Raw genomic sequence first — 25,538 nt, forward strand, 5'->3', positions numbered from 1 at the left:
AGTTAATTTCTTAATTAAAGCCGACATTTTAAGGCTAAGAATTAGAATAGTACTGACTCGAGCAGCAATTTAATGCGCATAATTATTTAGAATTTTATTATTAATAGCATAGTTTCTTGAAAATAACCTAGGTTACTGCTTTCGGTGTAAATAACCCGAAATATATGTATGCATACGGAAGATATAAGGCGCAATGTATGATCGTGTGAAGTGACGTTCCGCATCAAGATTTAGATTTGTTTTATGTATTTTCGTTTTCACTTTTGTTTTCTTGTTGATATTTTAGATTGTTAAAACAGGAAAATATTGTTTCTAAATGTTTTTATTAATAATAAAAAAGATTGCTTGTCAGTAGCAACTAAAAAAACTTGGAAAATCGACTGACAAACAGTACAGAAAAGTCATTGAACTTATTTTGTCTTTATCTATTTAAATATAGATTTGGTAAAAAAATATAATATGTATGTGATAAAGAAACAGAGATAATCAATTGTAAATTTATATTATATTAATTAACAATATAAAATTCGTTTTGATTTAACAAACACTCGCTGTTAACTTTACGAAGCTTAACCAAGAAATAACCTGTACTTATTTAGTATAAGTATTCATAAGGCCGCCAATAATAAACGGTGTAATAATGATTTTCGTAATTTTGTCGACAGTTCAACTAATAACGACGGTACACGATAAACTGCTGCTAAAATACAAGGGATATTACTACACAAAGGCTCCGTATCTAAAGAAGAAGTGGAGATGCATCAATACGAACCATTGCTACGTAGGCATCGTCGTGGACGAAGACTTCTCCGTCCTAAAAGAGCCAGGGGAACACAGTCATGCACCGAAAATATTCATTGAGATGAGCGACGGAAGACACAAACTTCTCAAAGAGTCAAATAAGACCGGCGAATATATAGTTTATCATGTCAAGCAGTAATGTCGATGTTTGATAAAACACTATTCTTAATTAAGTTAATGTATAACTATTCCTAATTCACTCTTAATCTTCCCGCTGATTATCTAATTCAATATGAAATCTATTAAATTTAGAAAGACTATCTATTAATGACACATCAAACCAATAGAGGAATAGCAGATAAATTTGAACAATAGGTATTAAATTTTATATTACCTACTAAGAATTCTCCGAAGAGAGCATGGTCGGGAGTACTTCATCTCAGATTCCCCTGAATACCTTTATTTGTTTTGTTTTACTCGTAAAATGTCTTTGCTGAATGTGTGAAAAACTGCGAAAAATGTTTAAAATTTTTTTTTTATTTTTTTTTTCAATTAATCCCAATTCTTAAAATAACTTATACAAATACATATCGACGCTTGAAAGGCAAACATGACTCAGCGACAATGCGTGAACTTTACAGTAGACTAATTTAAAGTTGAAAGATCTGAAAAAAATTCTATTTTAACGGATCTAGCTGTAGGTTTGAAATGATTTTAATAGACATAGAAATATATTATTTTTGCGCATCCAATATGGTTATTGCCTATCATTTATGTACAAAGTAATTATTGTCGCTTAGTCACGTTTGCCTTTCAAGCGTCGATATATATTAGTTGGCAGGTTGTTTTTTTTTTTAGTTTTTAGGAATCATGACATGTTTTGAAATATAAAAAGAAACGATATTGAATGAAATTCGCTGTTATTGAAATATGTAGTTTGGACATTGCAACTATTGGATGTGGTTATTGAAAACTTCGGCGCCTTAATTTCGATTAGTCTTAACCACGGAAACTATAAAGTATTCGACTAAATCACAGAATGAGAATAATAAACCCGAGATTAAATAAAAACAAAAGTATGTATGTATATGATTCGTGAAAACCGAAGAAAGTATTGGTGTCAAATCGTATTAAGATTAACAAAACATTTTGAATGGTGACATAATCAAAATAGATTGTGCTAAAAAAATCTTTACTTAAGATTTGGTTTAGTTTTAAAATAGGTAGATTTTTTTTTGTAAATATATATATTCCTTTGTAATCCCTATGATACATTATTATTGTGTTTAGTACATTAATTAGTGTACATTTAGTAATGTGACGATTGTACTATATATTTAGTGAATGTGTGTATTGCGTAAACCCGATTCGTTGATTCGGATCAATTGAAACAATAGTTAAAACTAGAAACTATAGTTATGAATCGAAATAAACTTGCAGTTTTTTATTTTATTGCTTAGTTGGGTGGACGAGATCACGGCCCACCTGATGTTAAGTAGTTACCGGAGGCCATACACATCTACAGCGTAAATGCCACCACCCACCTTGAGACATGAGTTGTAAGGTCTCACTCTTAACAGTACAACAGATGCCCCGCCCTTCAAACCGAAACGCATAACTGCTTCACGGCAGAAATAGGCAGGTACCTACCCGTGCGGACTCAGAAGACGTCCTACCACCAGTAATTACGGAAATTATAATTTTTGCGGGTTTGTTTTTTATTACACGATGTTATTCCTTCACCGTGGAAGTCAATCGTGAACATTTGTTAAGTACGTATTTTCATTGGAAAAATTGATACCTGCCGGCGGGATTCGAACGCCGATGCATCGCTACATACGAATGCACCGAACGTCTTATCCTTTAGGCCACGACGACTTCATTCACTTTAAATCAATTGACTTATTGGAAATTGTGCGTTGCTCGCCTACTATCAACAATGAATATGTGGCGCGAATAATTTTGACGGTTGATTGCTTCGGTATTAAAGGTCAACCCAAGGAACGACTATTACCAGCTAACTAGCAAAGCTCTGTGAGGCGCAACTGGACACATAAAGATTATGTCTCGATTTTATTCTACCTGTAATAGTTAAACTGGATCATGTCAATATTTGCGGAAACAGGCAATGCCTCTAATTCATTTAATCTGGTTAGTATAATAATATAAAAACTAAAAAATGGCGTTTCGATTCTTTGTTTTAATGTAAATCAACCATCTTTACTAAATCGATGTTAATAACAAAGAATTTAATGAGGAATTATATGTAGAAATATACTAATATTTAAGTTATATTGTATCATACGATAACGCAAATATATCGATATAGTATAAAATATTTTTTTTTTTTAAGCAATCAAATCCTCCTTCCTTCTTCTATTTTCTACCTGTGAACCAAATGTAAAGGAACGAAGTTAGATGGATGCGCTAGTCATTCTTTATCATGACATAAAATTAATAACCAAACTAAAATTAATAGTTACCATCGTTTGGAACCTCAGGATCTAAGGAGCAAATAGTTTTCTAGTATGTTGTACCCTTCTATGGGGAATGTTCATAGGAACTGTTTGAAACCCATCAGGGAAACTGAGCTGCTACCATGCGCTGTCTTCTTTCGATATAAATTACCTTCCTCGATATTTCCCAAACTGTAAAATGTTGGGAAAATCCTTACCAATAAGTAATAAGCCAGCAGCAAACAACCGTAAAACCTCTTACCTTCGAGATAATATAGGTAGCGAAACATAATTGTGCTTCACGGCAGAACTAGGCAGGGTGTTGATACCTAACCCTGCGAACTTACACGACTCACAAGACGTCCTACCACCAGTTAACACGTTAAGTGCGAAACGAGGCCTAAATCACCCCTCATGCAACTTGTGGTGCGGCAAGGAAAAACGTGAACGTCTCTGTCGTGCGAAGGGCATAGCTTTGATTTGGTCCAGTACAGAAAAGAGATAAATGTATATTTGAGACGCGCTAATGGTCCCGGACTCGGTGGTATACCTACCTTGGTACCGGATGTCTTAGGCCTCGTACCGCACTGAATTAATATAATTTTAATGCAATGCGGAACGAGACTAAAACGTCCCATATCCCCCCGGACCTCGTACCGCACCCAACGCGAGCTTCCCGCGACTAGTGTTGTGCATCACGTCGATTGGAGAGCACGTCCTTTTACATCGCCGAACATGTCTAAACGATGTCGGAAGAAGTTAATTTTAAAAAACCCAGAAACAGAACCAAAATAGGTAAGTTTTTTAATTGATATTTTTGTAGGTAGTGAAAAACTCCACAAAAAACGAAAAACAGCCGTTGACAAAACAGGTAAGTAATTAATTAATAATTCAGTAGTTCTTTGTTTAGGTTTTGAAAGTAAATAAAGATTACCTAACGATTTTTAGTGTGTGGTGTGTGCGTTTGTTTTTTGTAATGAATAAGCATGTTAAATTCATTTCTATTTTTAAACTGCTATTCGTGTTTATATTTTGCACCACTTATATGAATAATAATATAACATCTTATAAAGCGAACCCTCCTAGGTTGTAACAACTTGCGAAATAGGACAACTTTCATAAGAAAACGATAAAAATACTTTTTCAACAAATTAGTGAAGAAAATTTGTATACAGGCAATATCAGTTGTTCCAACTGACTGCCTTAATTATGATACCTATACTTATTAATAATAAAATTAACTTGTCACACAAAACTTACTCTTAGGACTTTGTATAGGAAGTATATATTTTTCTTCCCTTTTATTTTGATGAAACTTGTTTACTTTCACGCGTTGTATCACCACCTAAAGAGGTTTTTCATTTAAGAATAACACTTTGTTTAAACTATCACCAAGCAAAGGCTTTCTCTAGCAGCTTATTAATAAATTATATTTTCAAGTGTACCGATCATACAAACGGCCGTCTGGTGTAGTGGTAAGTGACATGGTCACTACACAAGGGAAGATATTTGTATGATAAATATAAATGTCTTTTCCAGGGTTATGGATGTATATTAAATATATGTATGTGTATAATAAAAATCTTACATTTATTTCCGTTATCTGGTACCTGTAACACAAGTTCTTTACGAACTTATCACGGGAACAGTTAACGTGGCGTGATTGTTTAAAAAAAAAAAGGCTTTTTTTTTTTTAAATTACTGTATTGTCACTATGACGAAAATATATTGATGTTTTACAAACCTGGTTATATGAAAATGATTGAACTTAGAGACATTTTTGGCGATCTATTAAATAATATATAAAGAAAAGTACCTACTTTGAATCTCATAATACCTAAACTAGTCGCTGAGCCCGCGGTATTTGCGTATCGGTTTTTTTTCTAGTCATTTCTATTCTATTTTTTTACCGTGTTTTGATCAGTACACTCAATAAATGGCTACTGGTAGCTGAGAACTGTCTGTATATGCAAAATACAATATGAGAGTAATTTTTTTCAGAGTCCACCGAGAAGTGATGTTCAACCAACCAATCGGCCAATATTGCCCATTGAAAATTTGTTTGACGACGAGAGTGATGAAGAGATTTTCCCAACAAATAAACGTCAAAAAACATATTTTTCTACTGAACCAAATATAACTGAAAAAATCGTACCTTTACAAGAATTTAGCTCACAACAAGAATGTGTCATTGATAAACAACAGTCTCACGCTTCAATTTACTGGATTGTGATATATCACTTAGTGAGGACCACATTCAACAATTACTTCGTACTCCGACACAAAAAAGACCGAGAGAAAATGTTACATCCGAATGTACATATTCCAAAGACTGTAATCCGTCCAAATCTAAAAAAAGTAATGAAATAGAGGTCTCTGTAATTATAGAAAGTATTCCTGATGACAATGTTAAAGGAAAACGAGATATGAATAACAAATTGCCAACTGTTCTAAAATCATCTGATATTCTCGAATATGATATTATTGAACATATAGACTGCGAAAACAATAATATAATACAAACAAACGAAATACGTCACAGTGTGCAGAATATTCGAAAATCTCCTGAGTTGGATGAGAGTAATAATATGGAAGATGATAATTTTAGCGGTACTGACAATGATTATAGTCCTTCGGAGGAAGAGTCTAGTGATCCGGAAGAGTATGATTCAATGGAAAATTGCGTTCATTCAGATCAGGATTTATCTCCAAATAGTGAAAATTAAGAAGCTACAGAAGATGAAATTTTAGTCACGGAAGAAACATTACCCGGTAAGCAAGAAATATTACCCGGCACGCAAGCTAAAGATCACGATGAGTGGGAAAATATATCGGAAAGTCCCATAATTTTTAATGAATTCCATGGAGAATGTACTTTTAATTTACCCCCGTTTGTGGGAGTTACACCTGAAGATATATACAAGATGTTTGTTACAAATGAGATAATTGATATAATGGTATATGAAACAAATGCTTACGCACAAAAGTATATACAAATAAATCAACAAAATATGAAACGTAATTCACGCATGACAAAATGGAGTGACACCAGTTCTCAGGAAATGAGAACATTTTTGCCTGTTTTGTTGTGTGTTGAGCAGAAACAAATTGTATCGAAACGAATTTATTTCTTCAGTAATGACAAGAGACAGATTTTTACTGCTACTTAAATGCTGGCATGTCAGTGATGTAAGTAATGAAGACAAAACTGACAAACTGTATAAAATTAGAGATATGTTCACAAAGATTACAGAAAATTTTCGACGTATTGCAAAACCTGGTAAGTATGTGGTAATCGATGAAACCATGATACCATGAAGAGGAAGACTAGGTTTTCGCCAATATACAAAAAACAAATCACACCGGTACGGCGTAAAGCTTTATAAGCTTTGCACTCCCGAGGTTATACTTATGAGTTAGAGTTTTATACAGGGAAAAAAATCAGAAAAAATAATTAGAACACAGTAAAAAAGTAGTGTTAAGATTGATGACAAATCTAACAGAAATGGGAAGAATCGTAATAGTAGACAATCACTACACTTCGTTAGGGCTGGCAGAAGATCTTCTATCACAAAAAACATTTATATGCGAAACACTTACTAAAATACGGAAATATCTGCCAAAGTTACTAGTTACAAATTGCAGAAAGGCGAAATTATTGGAAAAATGAACAAAAAGGGCCCAAAGGTAATGAAATGGATGGATAAACGGAATGTTTTAATGTTGACGACGTGCAAAGATCACGATGATAACCTGATAGATACTGGAAAAAAGAAGAGAGGAACCGATGAATGCATAAAAAAACCAGGATGTGTTCTGCTGTACAGTAAAACAAAAAAAGGCATTGACTTTTCTGACCAGATGTCATTTTATTATACAACGTTGAAGAGAGGAATCAAATGTTGGAGAAAAGTTGTAATGGAGCTAATATTTGGTACAGCGCTAATTAATGCCTGGATTGTGTTTAATTCAATCCAAACTGATGAAAAAAAGTTACCGAAAAGACTTTTTGTGGAGAAACTTATAGAATCTTTTATAAAAAAGGAAATCGATGAGATCCCAGGTAATGTAATGCTCAGATATATTTCTTGACAGTTAAAACAAGTAAACTTTCAATAGGCTGACGACAGTCAACGTGTAGAAGCTTTCATAAACTAAGCCTGACATTTGGTCAGTGTTAAGTTATTTATTATTGTTTCCTTTTCGCAAAATTAAATTATTTTGAATTTAAGCTACCTTACCTACCTACTCTTTCAACATTTTAAGCATAAAGCAAACACATTAATTTAATGCAGTTATACATTATCATTGTTATTCTCATTTACGATCTAACCTAAGTAACAATGCCAGTTTTATTACGTTATCTTTACATTTTTGTTATTTTTCAGCACCTGAAAGCAGCGCACGTCATTACCTTGAAAAGGGTGAAAAAAGAAGAAGATGTGTTGGTTGTTACCAGAAACTACGCACATTTTTACCATCTCGTGAAGCTGACAAAAAATCCAAAAAGATTTTGACTCTGTGCTCTCAGTGCAAAAAATCTTATTGTCTACCCTGTTTCAATGAAAAACACTCATAAATAAGTACAAAATATATATTGAGATTTTTTATAAAAAAGTATATTGTTACTGATTTTTTTATGTCAATTCAAGTTCTAATAAGTGTATTTTTAAAGCCCGAGGCAGAATAAATAGGATAGTTTCTTTTCTACTTCTGGTTTTCTTTTTTTTCTATTCTGTGAACCGCATTAAGACTTTTATACAAAAATAAATAGACGATAGATAGAGATAAACGACGTTGCGTCGATATTATTTTTGTCATCACTAATCTTAGCGAAAATTTACCCTATTTCAGTGCGTTACGAGGTGTATAAGATCCTATATATTGTTTTGCCAATAATTAATAAACTAGCTATCAGATCCCGGGGCGACGGTACATTAGGGTTCATCAATTCACTGTCTATATCGATAAGGACCGAAATTTTCATTTATCTTTGATTTCACGCCAGAAAATGGATTTTAGTCTGTTAAAGGAGGTGGGGTCTAATAGACCGCGTGTCGCCCTAACGTCTGGTCACGGTGCGGGCCGATAATACCTCGTGCCGCAAGAACGGAAAGTTTGCAAAAATTGGTGCCGCAACTAACGTGTTAAGGATTTCCCTAGTGTAGCTCAAATAGCTTCGTCGTTGCATATACTTATTCGGTGATATAAGACCGGACTTATAAATGAAATAATAGGAGACATCTAAGACAAAATATGGCAGCACATGGCAAGCTTAAAACACAAAGTAATAATATTATTTCAAACACATTATTAACGGAATGTGGTGATTTATGCGGCTGACAAAATTACACAAATAAAAAAGACATGCACAATTATACTTAACGGTAATTAAATGAACAGATATAAAATAATCCAGAATAAGAAAGTCACATTTCATCAATTGTATCTTAAACCAATTATGCGAGTATCGACGCAAAATTATTGCAAAAGATTTTTTTATATTAAGTAAATACTTTGAAAATATTGCCAACGTGAGATAATTTTTACAAATTCTATTTGACTTGTATACTTCGATCAACAATACTCGTAGTAACTATGTAGTTAATCACTAGCTAGTATGTAGTAGCTACTATTGTTGATCAAAAGCTTGTATACGTTATATGACGGATTTGTCAGAAGTGCCACAGCTGCCTGCTGTGGGAACAGTTATTATAGCCATTAAAGTATATCACACGAAACCCACTTGATAGACACAGTCCAATTGAGTTTCTCACCGGATCTTCACAGCGGGTTGCGTTTCCGATCCGGTGGTAGATTCTGCGAAGCACTGCTCTTGCTAGGGCCAGTGTTAGCAACACTCCGGTTTTAGCCCCGTGAGCTCACCTACATGTTAGAGCGAAGCTGAAATAGCCTCTCAAGGCTATCAGCATAGGTAGGGAAAAAAAAGATGACACAACTAAAAATGCCTGAACAATATTTGTTATCACACATACCATACGTGTTCATGAAAAGGCTTATAAAAATATTGATTTAATAAAAAAAGAAGAGCTTGAAAACTTAATGAGCAATTATTTATTTATTTATTTATTTAGACACACCAACAGCAATACACACAAAACATTCAAGCTTAAAATTAACATGTATAAAATTAAGTCCTGGTATGTAAGCCAGTTACAGGCATGTACAGCAATCTCTTATAAGAACACACTATGACATGTTACAGCAATTTTACAAACAGCGGAAAAATAGGCTAAATTTAAATGTTAACAGTACGACAAAAAAGTATATTTGAAAACAACATGAAAACAAGAGCTAACTACACACACTACTAACTTCACAGATTACTAAATAAAAAAAATAAAAAAGTCGAGCGCGGAAGAATTAATTATTTATACAAAAATATTTCTTACAGCACTCGAAAAGATAAAGCTTACGAACGGAAAAACGTATATTTACTACAATTACTATACGTATAGTTACGCGAGGAACATGCGTTCAAGCCTAACGGAACGCTGGAGGTGTACCGTTGGATGTAAGGCATACATCATAGTATCAACGTCAGGGTACCTAGTGAAAGCCGTTAACGACCACAATCATGCTCCAGCAACGTACCGTAAAAGTAATAATGGAACCTACGTTAGAATTAATTATTGACGCCATTATCTTCTTAGTTTATTTAGTGGTACCATAGATGTGGACCCCACATATCGACAGGCTATTTGGTTTAAGCGATATTTTTGCAACTTTAAAGGAGAGCCATTTAAAGTTCTAAATTTGGAAAAAAAGTACATAACAAAGAAACTTCTTCAGCTGTTTCATAGAAGTAAACTCAATTGAAGTTCAATTAAAAACATCGAATTGTTGATGGTAATACCAAATAAAACGCACCTTTAATTACAATGATAAATACGCGACGTATTAGACGAAATGTTGCTTAAACGAAATAGCCTTTTATCCCTCGATATAATGAAGAGTACTCCGCTAAACCGTGCCACTAAGGTTGCCTGTCCACCGGAGCAGAGCAACCGAGTAAGGCGGGGAGGAGTTGCGTACTGTGTCTGTCCACCGGAGCGGAGCGAAGCTGCGGAGCGGAGCGAGAAAGTAATGCGGAGCGGAGTTAATACCTACGCGACGAGTCAGTTCACACTGCGGGCGCACCTTGCACCCAGAGGAGATTTTGTGCAATCTTATTGGTTAATATTTCTCCGTTTCTCTGCTCCGCTCCGGTGGACAGGCACCCTAAATAGCTTGTAATTAGACTCGAAAACTATTCTCAGACCCCTCTAAAAGTAATGTATCTATTATGTGTTTTTTTGCAATAACAAGGACTTTCGTAATTGGAAATTTTCTTCTATGTGATTCGGTCGCTCATAGATTAGAAACAGTAAATCGCATAACTAATAAATACATTTTTGATCTTGTTTTATTAAATCATAAATTTTTTCGTTGTTAAATTACATAATTTTACCGCACCTTACAGTTAGTTTGCTAAAGATCGTGTTTGACACAAACCCAACTTAGGCATTTTTTGCCTTTCCATCGGGATGCAAAATGCTCAATTTAATTGAGATCGTATTTATTGCTACCAAATGAACTGAACTTGACTAATGGTGTCTCTCTTTAAGCGAGCCTTAAGAATAACCTAGCAACCTGTTGTAAATACAAAAAAAAAAAAATTTAATGGAAAAACAAAATAAAAGGTACAGAGAAAGAAAAAGTTACTCTAAGGGCGAATCACCTCTTAGAATATAAGACATGTAGATGAAAGAGCGTTAATATTTTATTTATTATACAAAACAATCTGTAATATATATTTATATAATTTGTATATGTATAAGGATAAACATTGGATTCATTTATAGTATTGTCTTGTCTTTATTGGTAACTTTTTAAAAATAAAATTAAACGAAGTTTTCATTTTGACTGTCGTTTTTTTTATAATCGCTATTATTTGTTAGGTTCAATAAATAATTATTATAATATTTCTAAGTGTATTGTTAGCTTTAGTTCGTCTGCGTCTTAAGTTGGCGCAATAGTTAACGTGGGGCCTTGGGTTTAATTTCCACATCAGGCAACCATTCCTGTGATTAGCAGGATCATTTTCCTCTTTGCAAGGTTGTGTAGTATCTTTATATGTATAAATACTGGTGGTAGGACCTCTTGTGAGACCGCACGGGTGAGTACCACCACCCTGCCTATTTCTGCCGTGAAGCAGTAATGCGTTTCGGTTTGAAGGGTGGGGCAGCCGTTGTAACTACACTTAAGACCTTAGAACTTATATCTCAAGGTGGGTGGCGCATTTACGTTGTGGATGTCTATGGGCTCCAGTAACCACTAAACACCAGGTAGGCTGTGAGCTCGTCCATCCATCTAAGCAATAAAAAATAAAAATAATAATAATAATTTAAAACATATATTTTTATATCAGTTCCCATAGTTTTATTTTCCCATTTTAATTAGCTTATTCATTATTATTATATCTCTTTAAGCTATTATATATTTTCCAGATACTATATTAAATTAAAAGACTAACTAACCAACTTTATTATAGACTTTCTTTCGATCCCATCTGCATCTAAATACTACTAGTTACTATCTAGACGGCTCTTAATATTCACAGGTGTATAGTAAACACATTTCTGTGTAAATAGTAGTTCAAATTTAAACTCTTACAGTTCTTTTTTTCTCAACAAGCTCATATTTCAACTGTTTTAATAACATAAAAAATTTCAGCCTTACCTGAGTTTTTAGATGTAGCAACAGAGAACAAAGTAATCGAACACACAAATGAACCGTATTCCGAGAATAATGAATACGCAGATGCAAGAGAACATGAATACAATGTGACTCCCGGATGGATAGAATTAGAAAAGGCAAAAGAGAGTAGTAAATTTAGAAGATCAAAAAACTTAAAGTCTATAAAAGACTTGCCGGATACAAAGAAGGAATTAGTAAGGCAGTGTTGGAGAGAACGTTCCAAGAAATACAGAGATAGGAAGAAGTACGCCAAACAGCAAGACAATGTTGAAGCTCAAATAAATTTCAACCTACGTCCTAACTGAACGTGGTTATTCTAAACACCAATTCACGAGAAACTTTGTAAGCTTTTATGACAACGTTTCGAAGCATACAATGGAATTAAGTTACTATTAGCTACAGGTTAACATGGCAATGTTCTAGTGGTGTGACATTAGTCGATATCGATAAATAGTTCCCACCTTTTTTATTCATATTAATAATTTAACTTAAGATATATATATGTACAATACCGACCAGTAAGTCTTTTTTTATTGCTTTGATGGGTGGACGAGCTCACGGCCCATCTGAAGTTAAATGGTTACCGGGGCCCATAGACTTCTACAACGTAAACGCCGTCACCCACCTTGAAATATAAGTTCTAAGGTCTCAGTATAGTTACAACGGCTGCCCCATCCTTCAAACCGAAACGCATTACTGCTTCACGGCAGAAATAGGCAGGGTAGTGGTACGTACCCGTGCGGACTCACAAGACGTCCTACCACCAGTATTGGTACCAAGTGTTGGTGTGATTAGTGTTATTCCCATGGTAGACATTTCTGACGCCAAACATACAGCTCTATGTATGCCTTTCATAAAAGTGACAGTAAATTAAAACATTATTGAATACATTCTAGGGATGTTCGTGAAAGACATACGTTTGCATAACGGTAAAATGTACAAAATGTTCAATGGCTACACGTATAGTTGTCCCACGAAGCTCGGATCCCTCATACGATACAAATGTACCCTCGGCTGCAAAGCGTCGCTGTATTTCGACGAATTCGGAAACTTCATCAAATACAAAAACGAGCATAATCATTCGCGTCCTGAATACGTCGTGTCCAGAGACGGGATTTATACAAGGATCCGCAGGAAAATGTGATCATAAAGCGTTAATTCAGGAATAAAAAAAGTTTTAGTAATAGTCCATCTTTGGGAGAGTAAATTTTAAAGATGTTAACATGGAAAAATTCTGCGCATAAATCGAAGGATAGCTTTACCTCGGAATTTATCTCTTACTATGTTACTGAATTAAAATATCTATTTTTTCCGGTGTCTATGTCCTCTTTCCGCATTAAAAGTGTACAGTTTCCAAAAATATTCAAAATTGAGTTAATATGCAAAATCATTTAATTATATCTCATGTACTTACCGTACGCCGTTTATTTTGAATGCGTTCTTTATAGTGATTTATGATCCCAATAAATAATATTTGGTAATTATATTGTACTAAAATAATGATCACTTACACTTAGAAATTTTTCTTAAAATTAGCAATTCTATTTTATTTTTGTATGATATGCGGTAATTCAAACCAGATTTATGTACATACAGTCTATAATAAAATAAATCTTGTTTACTACTCTGTGAAACTATGATTTTTGTGTTGCAATATTTAACTTCCTACAATTATTCGAATTAAAAGTTTCTCTTTCTCTGATGTGGAAATTAATCTATAAAATGAAAAAGATGTGGAGTGTCGTGGGACACCGGATTGGAATGAAGTTTCTTATTATAAAAATATAAATTTTAAGTTCTATCCGAGGTATAAAGAAAATAATTATTCGGGTATACATTTTTATTATGATTTTTTTATTGACAAAAATAAATAAAAAATACTTTACAAAGTTATCAACTTTATTTCATTCACAATGATTTATAAAAAATATAAAATAAAAAGATGCTATTTTTTTTACGTTATTACAAAGTTAAGTCGTACACTGTGTGCATCACTAATAAAAATCTTACGTTACGGACGTTTTTTCCCGGTTAGGGTACTCCTCCGCATCGTCCCATAAGAAACTTCGTTCCAAAAAAAAAACCTATGATATTAAAATCGACTGGTAATATAGAGCATTACTCTAACATTATTTTTGTTCAGCAGCTAAATCGAACGAAGGCGCCATTAGAACAGTCAGAATGATCAACGGAAAAACTTTTGTTCTGTACAAGGACTACACGTACAGTTACAAAGGAAAGATGGCCTGCAAGAACAAGAATCGCTGGCGATGCAGCATGGGATGTAAGGCTACCATCATCCTGGATAACGACTTGAATCTGTTGAGGGACATGTCTGAACATAATCACGTTGCTTCGAATTACTCAGTCACCCCCCAGGGCATATACATCAGACACAAATAATGAGCCGTTAAATGAATTATAAGTAATCCTTAATTTTCTATAGATCGTTATGTGTGGGTAGTTGACTAATTTAGACTAGTAATTAAGTAAAGTTATTTACTTTTACTAGTGGTCGCCCAGTAGTCGAATTTCGACCATAATTAATTGAATCGCACCTACAGCGGGCTCTCAATGTGTCTGGCTAGATGTAAAAACCATTAAAACTGTCTGGCTATTAGGGTAACATATTTTTATAAGTCCCTAAGTAACATATATAAAATTCAGCTTTTATACTATAACGAAAGTATAATTAAAATTTATTAAAGTTTAGGGGTGTCTGGCAGGGGGTAGCAACTGTAAAAAGTGTCCGGCAATGGATATCGTGATTTCTAAAGATATTCTGGAGCAAATATAAAAAATATTAACTTTATACTTTAAAGAATTTACTATTTTATATACCTTTACTGCCTATTACCTGCCCAAGTAACCACAATCGAAACATAGTCGCGGGTCGTTCTTACCTGTGTTGGAGACATACAAAGAGAAACTTTCAGCTTTTGTAAAATAACGAAGGTCTGGCCGTCGCGGGCTCTTGGGCTAAAAGGCAAACAATAATAATCTATTCTCAATTTGACTACAGACTTTAACAATAAACAAAAGAGTATATATGAGTCGTCTATTATCAAAGGTGGCAATCTGTGCATTTGGACAAAAAATTTTTATTGATATGTCAATACAGATTTATTTGAATATAATCGTCTCCTTCAAAGAATACGGTTCAAAACCTGCATTAAATAAAGGTTAATAGTTAACCTGTTATTTATCTAAGATGTCGTTCCGAAGAGTTTTGTGACTGCCAATGGAATACAAAGTTAATAATTCGTTTTTCTGATTTACCAATCATTGTCCAAAAGTCAGATTGCCGCCTTTGATAATAGTCGACTCATATGCGTGTGTGTCTCAAATACATGGTAATGTTTTTTTTTATTGATTTAATGTATTTTTAATGCAAAAATAAAATAGCATTCTGCACTCCTTCTCTATATCCTCTATAAGTGTGGGAAATTTCATGCTCCTCTGACGGCGTAATTTTTGTAGACAGGGATACAAAGTTTTGGCTTCACGTATTAATATTTAGATGAATCCCTATTTATTATTTAGAAGAAATATCATATGTGCTTCGACCAGTTATAAATACAGTAGTGATTTATCTACATAATTCGACATTCTTTATATAATAATGAAATATACTTGACGACTTATCTATGTTCTAATTTATAATATTGTTATAGTTAGAAATAAATGTTTTACATAGGTTTCTATTTTTTTACGATTTTTGATATTGTTGAATTTTTTTTTGTATATGCTTTAAAATTTACGGTTTTATGTCATTTTCAATTTCACGTCTAAGTAAAATTGCCCAACCAACGCTTACAAACGTAATGGTAATGGTAAACAGTATGTACATCTCGACCAAGTCGACGTTTTGAACTTGCGTCTGTTTTACGTACACTAATATATTTTTTTTCTATTTTTTTTATTTCCGCATTATATACAACCATAGAAATAACTTACAATATTACTGTGTAAAAGTATTACATACGTAAATTTACATAATAATTCCGAATAAAAATTGTTTTATGTTTTACAACGGTCAACAATTATACGACTTTTCCTTAATTATTGATTTTAAACAAAACGGTGAAAATTTATAATCGAAAATTTAGATTGACAGATGGAATCGAATCGAAAAGTGTCCGATTTTTGAGGTTCCGTAATCAAATAAATAAAAACGTATTGGAATATTTTGTTCTATCCGTTAGTCAATCAGTATGTGGCAGTTATTTTATTATATTAAAATTTTATCTTTATATAATTTTAAATTTTGACGAAATGAAAATAAGGTTGTTAAGAGAGTGTTAACTATGAATGTGGAAGGATTTAGAGGATGAGGTAGACATAAGAAGAAATGGATGGATTGTGTGAAAGACAATGAAAACATGTTGCGCCGACCCCAGGTGACTGGGAGAAGGGCAGGATAATGATGATGATAATTTTAAATTTTAAACTGAGCATTTTGCCTAAGAGAATTATTTTTTAACTGTGCACTCTGAATGCATTTTTTAATACGCGGTAAAACATCGTAATTAATAATATATTATAGATTACATATCTTACACGCTTATTGTAAGAGTAGATGGTAAGCTTTTCTGCTATCGTTCGGTAATTATAATATAATAGAGTAATCAGATTAATTCATACGGATAATAAAAAACGCGAGATTATTTGATCGTTAACGACAAAGATCTTCCATCGAGCCGGTGAAATTGAATGAATTGACGACAAACTCAAACTTGACGACGTTGCTAACACGAACCCTAGAAAGAGCCGTACTTCGCAGAATCTACCACCGGATCGGAAACTCGACTCACTGAGAAGATCCGACGAGAAACTCAGTGGGCTGTGTCTGTGGGTTAATTTACTCGTCGAGCCCTTCGTCGTATGCGACGGGTTCGCCGAGACCGATGACCGATGCTTGAGGTACCTAAAAGCACCGTTAGTGGATCGGGAGGAGGATTTTTGTTGTTCGGAACTTGTATATATTATTATGCAGTCTTATCTTGAAAGAGTCATAAGCTATATTCAGGTATCCGGCAAATACCTTGTGTTCCATGATGGTGGCCCGTCACAATTAACCCGTAAATATAGTTTTGATTATAAAAATGCTGTTGTAAATTATGACTTAATTAAATATGTGCCTATTGCTGGTATTGATGTCTTAACCGATACAATTAACGTTCATTCAGAAAAAATCACATTCTCGGTTTTTTTATTGCCTTTGTAGGCTGACGAACACACAACCCAACTGCTGCCTAGAAATAATATTTTATATAGAAGGTACATAATATGATTGAATGTCTTTGCAAATTAATCCCTCTTTCAATTTACCGAACGCTTTCATATCCCAATGAGTAGAAAATGACCATGTCTTTGTTATTACAGATTTTTATATCGCACGACAGACTAAAAATAAATGCTTTATAAATAATGTTGTTAAAAAATTATCAGGCAAAATTGTATTATAACATACTGATATTAGTTTTAATATTTACGAAAATGTTATTACGTCCTGTTTTAGCTAGAACGTTTATTGATAATTTAAATTAAGTAATCATTTTATGGTTACATAAAAATGAAAATATACGTGTTGAAAATCATGTTTAGTGTTTTACTGCCGAAATCGGGAAGGGGGCATCGTGGCTAACCGGAGTAACCTTCATTGTAAATCCTGATACCATTTTCATTAATCGAAGCTAACAAATTATATCTTTCAGGAACGTTCTTATGGACGAAGAGAGGTGGGAAACATCCTCTTCTTCTTCTATCTGGTTACACGTACAGCTATCAGAAACAGAACGCCGACGGAAGGATATCCTGGTATTGCTCTAGAAGGTTGAAAGGTTGCAGAGCGTCAGCCATTAGCTTTGGATCCAGAGCCTTTGCTCACAAGCCCCACGACCATCCCCCACCAAAACTCCCACACACCTTGGACGCTAATCAAGCATGCGACTTTAGTTCAGTACAATCGAAATGAAGAATATTTTGTTGTGGTGGGAACCAAAATCAATGGTGATCTGGTCAAAACCTGTTAGGCTTTCGAATATTTAAAAAAATATAAGAGAATCAATTTGTATGTCCCAAGTATGTCTTAGGCAGTCGAACTTTGAATATGCTTTATATTATATACAAACATAAATAATATTCAGCGAATATTGTACAGTTGCTTCATGCTTTTAGTTTTAATTACCTTTTAGTAAAATTTAAAGACATTTTGCTTAGTAGCATTTCGTGATTTATTCACGAACTTAGTAAAATTTTGATATTTTATGAATGAATTACATTGAATATTTAAAAAAAACAATTTTAAAATCGGTATAATTCGGGTCGGCAGTTGAGTGAACATTTTTGGCAATGTCCTGTCGTGAGCTTAATCGTTTGTACTCATGCACATTTTACGGGGATTTTAAGTAATTTGGTTTCATTGCCCGAAAAACGGGTTTTTTGTACCGAAATAGAACCACTTTTATTTTTAACATCCACAAAATCAGAGCTGTTGATATAACTGTTTTATTCATGTCAGTGTTTTTCTATGAGTCTGTCTATAACTTCCTCGCTCGATGCAATTTAAATGGAAGGCAGAAGTTTTATCAGGATTATTTGTGTTATTTTTTTTTATTGCTTAGATGGGTGGACGAGCTCACAGCCCACCTGGTGTTAAGTGGTTACTGGAGCCCATAGATATCTACAATGTAAATGCGCCACCCACCTTGAGATATAAGTTCTAAGTTCTCAAGTATAGTTACAACGGCTGCCTCACCCTTCAAACTGAAACGCATTATTGATTCACGGCAGAAATAGGCAGGGTGGTGGTACATACCCGTGCGGACTCACAAGAGGTCCTACACCAGTAAGCTTAAAGCTCCAAGTTATTTTTTTTGGCGCAGACACTTTTTATTTATTATAATTTTTTTATTGTCCTTGTAGGCAGCCGAGCATACGGCCCCCCTGATGGTGGGTGGTTACCGTCGCCCATGGACCTCAGCAATGCCAGGGGCAGAGCCAAGCCGCTGCCTACCGCTCAATACTCTCCACAAGCCTCGTCTGAAGAAGGACATGTCATAGCGCTCGGGAAACACCGTGGAGGGGAGCTCATTCCATAGCCAATGCTTTAGATTGTGGGACGAGTTCACGCCCCGCGGCATTTTAAACGGATACCGGGCTCATGGACATCCCAAAGTGAAACTATGAATACCGCCACTCATCTCCAGACATCAGGTGGAGTTTCCGATTTTATTATATAAAAGCAGATCCGACGTTAAAACGGTAACGCGTGACGACTTCGCGGCATAAATAGGTAGTGTGATGATGACTCAGAAAACGATTTACTCACTTACCTATTCGTGTATATTTTTCCAGCCAATCAATTATTACATATAGACTATATTTTTCGAAGGGACGTTATTTTCTTTCGTGCGAGGGAAAAATGAAATTACACGAACCAACGTAAAATACTTTATTTAATATTTTACAAATAATATCTTAATAATTTGAACTCTAAAACAGCATTTTACATCAGATAAAGGAAGTAATGTTTTTTTTCTCCTTTTTTCAAGTCATAAAATTTTACATTTTGACTTTTTTATTCAAGACTGTTTATAATATATTATTTAATAATTATTGTGATATTCTTTTTATCATTCTATTAATATCGTTTAAGATGATGGCTTAATTTATTAGGTACAAAATATTTTCGTATAATAATAGTACAAAAGTTAATTTTAACACAAAAAGATTGAATGTGACGAACGCAAGAAATTGATTTGTAAATTTCCTGAAATACAGATTTCAGTATTAATTATGTATTTATAAGCCGTGGTATCGTAAAGTTTGTTTGACGCCCTAGTTTATTTTATCGTTAACCTAAATTTACCACATGCAACACCCTAAAATCGTCACAGGGGTTTTGCTCTTATTTTACGTACATACATACGAGAAACCCAAATGCGGACCACGTGATGATTCTGGACATTTTTTTTTTCATTTTTTTTCCCCTACCTAATGCCGATAGCCTTGATAGGCTAGTTCAGCTTCGCCTTGACGTGTAGGTGAGCTCACGGTGCTCGAACCGGAGTGTTGCTAACACTGACCCTAACAAGAGAGATCCGGCGAGAAACTCAGTGGGCTGTGTCTATGGGTTAATTCGCCGAGCCCTTCGCCGCAAGCGACGGGTTCGACGAGGACGGTGACCGGGAATTTAATCAGTTCCCGTTATTTCAAACGTTACAAGCGCCATAAACACAGGCTACTGAATAATTGTTCTAAGAGCCCGTCAAATAGTAGTGTCTATTTATACTTTTGTTATTAAATAAACATTGATTTTCGATTTCCGCCACATAATAAATAGATTATACCCGTTTCGGCTTCAATAAATTCATTACATCATCGGTATAATGATCCTATTATAAATCCAACAAATGTAGTTTTAGGCGCAATCTGTAAATATTGTTGTAAATCTTTTTTTTACATTTATTTATTAACGTCATATTAAAACAATACAAAACTTTTATAGTTTTTATGTGTCTTTATTTACCTTAATTCACATACTGTCTTTTTCCGATAGGGTTGACACTGTTGACAGAGACATAGTTAATACTGCATTTTATATATAAGCTTTTTTAAGTCGAGTTTTTTTTTTTTTTTTATGATTAAGAGTTTACTGGTGGCCCGAAGGCCTTTCCAGTTTCACCAGGACAGGTGGGCGAGCAAAGGCTCAGCCAAGAGGGGCGGGATTTGCTAACAACTGTCCGAGCGCCTCCGAAGGAGACCTAACAACTCAAGAGCAATTGTTTCGCGAATGAATCTACTACCGGATCGGAATCGCGACCCGCTGAGAAGATCCGGCGAGAAACTCAGCGGGCTGATGCATGGGTTAGGTTGCACGTCGACCTCTTTGTCGAGTTCGACGAGTACGGTTACCGGGGTCCCTGAGCCTGCCCCTAGTATTAGAGCTGAAGGCATCTAATGCAAAGGTTATTGGATCTGATGGATCCGTAAGGACGTGTCTAGGGCGTCGACGGTGACTGGCTCCTGCGTGATCAGGATTCGGGGAGTAGTCAGCGGCGCCAACGATAAGGCGATTATCATGACGCATAGCCTTATCGAAGTACCGTTCCGACGCTGACTTCATGTATTTAAGTCGAGTAACACACTTCTATATTATGTTCTAAATATGCGTTCAACATAAATTAATATTTCTTAATATATTCTTAATATTTCTTATCTCTATATATAAAAATGAATAGTTCGTTAGTCTCGCTAAAACTCGAGAACGGCTGAACCGATGTGGCTGATTTTGGTCTTGAATTATTTGTGGAAGTCCAGAGAAGGTTTAAAAGGTAGATAAATATGAAAATGCTCGGAATTCAAAAAAATAACAATTTTATTTTTCTTTTGATGTGTCCCCCGTCGGAAGGATTACTTTTGTTTGTTTTAAGTTTATTTTATACAAAAGTTTAGGTGTTTTATTTATCGATTGAGGCACTACGAAGTCTGCCGGGTCAGCTAGTTCTTAATATTTCTGAATTTGCTAGAATCATTCCTGTAGAAAAAAGGCGCGATTCAGAGATGTCAATTTAAGGACACTGGCCCGTTTATTCTCATCAAGCACGTTTGTTTGTCTCTCTTTTAGCAGTACCTTCAAAATAGTTTTAATTAGCATGAGAGAGCCGACTGTAATTTAAGATATTAATTTTTTTATGTATTCTTAAATTGTATTTGTCAAAATAATAATTACTAGTGGTCCCGCAATAGTCAAAATTCGACTATAATTAATTGAAATTGTAAGTTTGTACACTAATAAGATTCCATTTTCAAATACTATTAATCACAAATTTCGCCAAGACTACACTATAGAAATCTTAGTAAAGACAAACAATATTTAATCTATTCTCAATTTGACCACAGACGTCAAGAACATAAGTTTGACAATAAATTAATAGTATGCATGAGTGTGTGCGTCAAATACATGGTAGTGTGTGTAATGTTTTTTTTATTGATTTAATGTATTTTTAGGCATAATTTAAAAAAAATGTTAGCGTCCTGCACTCCTTCTCTAGATTCTTTATAAGCGTTGGAAATTTCATACTCCTCCGTCCGCGCAATTTTCGTAAAAAGGGATACAAAGTTTTTGCTTCACGTATTAATATATAGATAATTAGTATTATCCGTGTTCAACAATTACATTAGAATATATAAGCTTGCAAGTCATAATAAACTGTTACGGAATTTATAGGTACCATTAGTATCACTACGCACCTTGACGCCGGAGTCACACCCAGTGTAATGATTGTCTGATTCAAATTCATCAAACCATATGCAGCAAAAAAAAAATTGTTTTTGTAATTAACCGTAAATCTTTCAGTATTCTACAAGACGACCGCTAGGGGCACCCGTCATCTAATAGTCGACGGTTTCGCCTTCGTATGCCGATCGTATTGCCAAAACCACATCAAGAAGACCTGGAAATGCGCCAGTCACGCCGGATGCACTGCCAAAGTCCACACAGTCGACGACGAAATAGTAGGCCTTCATAACGACCACATTCATCCAACGAGTAGCTTTAAAAATAAATTCCTTCAGTCGACGCAATCGGATCCGGCGTTTTGATGTATCGAAAGAGCTGTATAAATTTAAGTATCTTAAAGCTTAAGATATCGTGTAGAATATCTTAAGGTCGCAATATACTCTGGATTGTTTTAATTAGATTAATGAAGTTTGGTTACTAATGGAAAGTACAATATTAGGATAGTCATTATCGAGTCATAATACCTATATATTAGTCAGAAGTTTAGGTTCGTAAGTATTCTTATTGAATCGAAATTCAATAGATTTAACATAATATGGTTACGGTATTATACTAGTTAGTTTTTAGCTCAATAATGGAGCATTTACGAAAAATCTATGATATTATAATACTTAGCAATTTATGTGTTTTTGTTTGTCATAAGCTATGTAAATCTATCTCATGTTTTATTATTAATAAAATAAAAATTAATTTGAACTTCAAACTCCAGTTGCTTTAATACGTGTTTCCACCTCCGGCTTTTTCTTTTATCTAGCCCCTTATTTATTTATATGTTATATAGTCAAGTTTTCTTTCCAAAATTTCATTTACAAAACTGTTGCTATCACAGAATATTATGCTATGTAAAGACTATTTCCTCCTGCTTGTTAAATGATTTTATGTGAAAGACGTGAGCTAATGGTCGCATGTGAGCAATTTAAAAAATGAAGCAAAAATAGTCTTACCAACAAATCTAATTTTTTTTTATTTTTTTTTATTGCCCTTGTTGGCAGACGAGCATACGGCCCACCTGATGGTGAGTGGTTACCGTTGCCCATGGACTTCAGCAATGCCAGGGGCAGAGCCAAGCCGCTGCCTACCGGCCAAGCCGCTGCCTACCGGCCAAGCCGCTGCCTACCGGCCAAGCCGCTGCCTACCGCCAAGCCGCTGCCTACCGCTAATCGCTATTCTAATGTAATAAAGAGTTTATCTCTTTAAACATAATATTTCCAAAGTAGTGGTACAAGTGGGCTCCAGTAACCACATAACATCTGATGTATCTTGACCTCTTCTGCTAAATACATAGATATAAATAAAAAATCTTTCAATACATGCATTTTTTATCCAAAATTAATGTACGTGCACCAATCATAAATTTCAACTATAATTCCAGGTCAGTTTATACCAACAATAAAAGGCGGTAAGCTCTTATGCCTGTACGGATACACATTCCACCGTGAATATGGTGACGAATTCAGAAGCTACTGGAGATGTTCGAATAGACTTGCATTTTCGTGCAAATGTAAAGCTCACATAATCTACGGACAAATATTTATAACGAATAGACATAATCACCCCCCAAATAATAAAATTAAAAATTAAAACTAGAGGGTAGATTTGTTTTATACAAATATCCTCAGTAGGTAATCGTTTGACATGATCCTGTCACTGCGCTATCGATCTCTCGGACTTGAGCTCATCAACCAAACTGAGTGTAACTGGAATATAGCCCCGAGGGGCTACGAGCAAGTAGAAGGGAAAAAAGCACTATCAACCTTACGTTTTTGAAATATTTTTGGAACGTACCATCTGGCTTTGGAATAAACTCACATTCAGGCAATTTCCGGACCGCTGTAACACAATCTTACTTCAAACGAGTTTCGAAAAGAGTTAAATAAATAAATTGACCATAACAGTGACCAGTACATTATTAGATGAGCCGTTGAAAGCGTTCGCCTGCCTTGAAAGGCTATGAAATAAAGACTGAAGAACTTCAATACGGAGTTACTAAACACCTTATGGGAGTGAATTAAACGAACGTGTGATTCCCGGCTTAGAATTGGACCTACCTAAGTCTTCCGGTGGATTTTGTAAAAGGCGACTAAGAGACTTCTTTTGGCTACCATCTTATGCTAATGATAACACTCCCAAGAAGCGTTTTCGTCGGGCAAGCGGCTGGTCGTATAACTCATGACAAATCCTTAAGTAGCAGGATAAAAGTACATTTTGCGCCGACCTCACATAATGTAGGATAAGGCTGAGAGAAAGGAAGTGAATTTATGAAGTAAATTTAAAATGTTTTAGTATATTACTTTGTAGCGAGTAGTTGATTTATTTCGAATCTGAAGGATGAAGGATGCAATGAGCGTCGCTTAAAATTTCTAACACAATCACAACATCGCACATGCGATAAATGGCATTGTTCATATATGTATACTATATGTTTCAGATACATATATCTTCAAATTATTGTAAACTCACGGTTAATTTATCGGATCTCTTTAATTTTTGGCTCAAAATGTTATATTAAGTTTATTAGATGCGTTAAGCTTTTCTTTAAATAAATACTTAAAAATGTCGTTTCAATTATCTTTTACACTTGAAATTTAGTTAGATGTATTTGGCTTACTGAATTAGTATAAAGTCTAGTTTGAAATAGCTTATGTACTGATTTCATTTACAGCAGGTCAATTCGAGAACGTGCAAATCACCGGTGTAACATCACAAGTATCCCAGGGCGAATCCTCCGACGATGACGTCATCGAGGTCGTAAGAGATGAAGCGCCAATAGAAATACTATCAGATGGCGAAGAAATAGAGTTGGAGAAAAGTCGACATGAATCTGTCATTCAGAATTTCCATTTCACGAATACTCCAGTAGAATCGCCCGGAGAAGAAAAAGATATTAACGTTGAAGATGACCCGTTGAAAAGTTTTACGTCTTTGACTGACTGTAACTCAAGTAATGGTACAACAATTGACATGCCACCAGAAACAAACATAGACTCACAATCGAAATCCGAAAGTGCCTTAAATCATGAAATAGTGACTGACAATGAAAATTTCATTGATGTTGTCAAAGACAATTTAACAGTTGAGAAACAATTTGGATTGGATTCGATTAATAAGGAAGTTGATTCTAATTTATCCCAAGAAAATAGTAATGGAAAATCAGATATCCCGTTGAATAAAAATGACGAAAATGTTTAGATTACTGTAATTTATTGCAGGTATATATGTATATGCAGTGTATCCCGTTAACTGACCATAAGACGGCACTAGAATATCAGAGCTGT

General features: G+C 34.6%; 1 long non-coding RNA gene across 1 annotated transcript; it reads left to right on the forward strand.

Annotated features, from left to right (window-relative positions):
- Positions 1–4,704: 4,704 nt before the first annotated feature.
- Positions 4,705–11,121, forward strand: LOC134199030 (uncharacterized). Its single transcript, XR_009973353.1, has 2 exons — positions 4,705–7,260; positions 7,586–11,121. It is a non-coding gene; the product is annotated as an uncharacterized LOC134199030 (long non-coding RNA).
- Positions 11,122–25,538: the final 14,417 nt, after the last annotated feature.

The sequence above is a fragment of the Bombyx mori genome, chromosome 6, assembly GCF_030269925.1.
Source record: "Bombyx mori chromosome 6, ASM3026992v2".
NCBI lineage: Eukaryota > Metazoa > Arthropoda > Insecta > Lepidoptera > Bombycidae > Bombyx > Bombyx mori.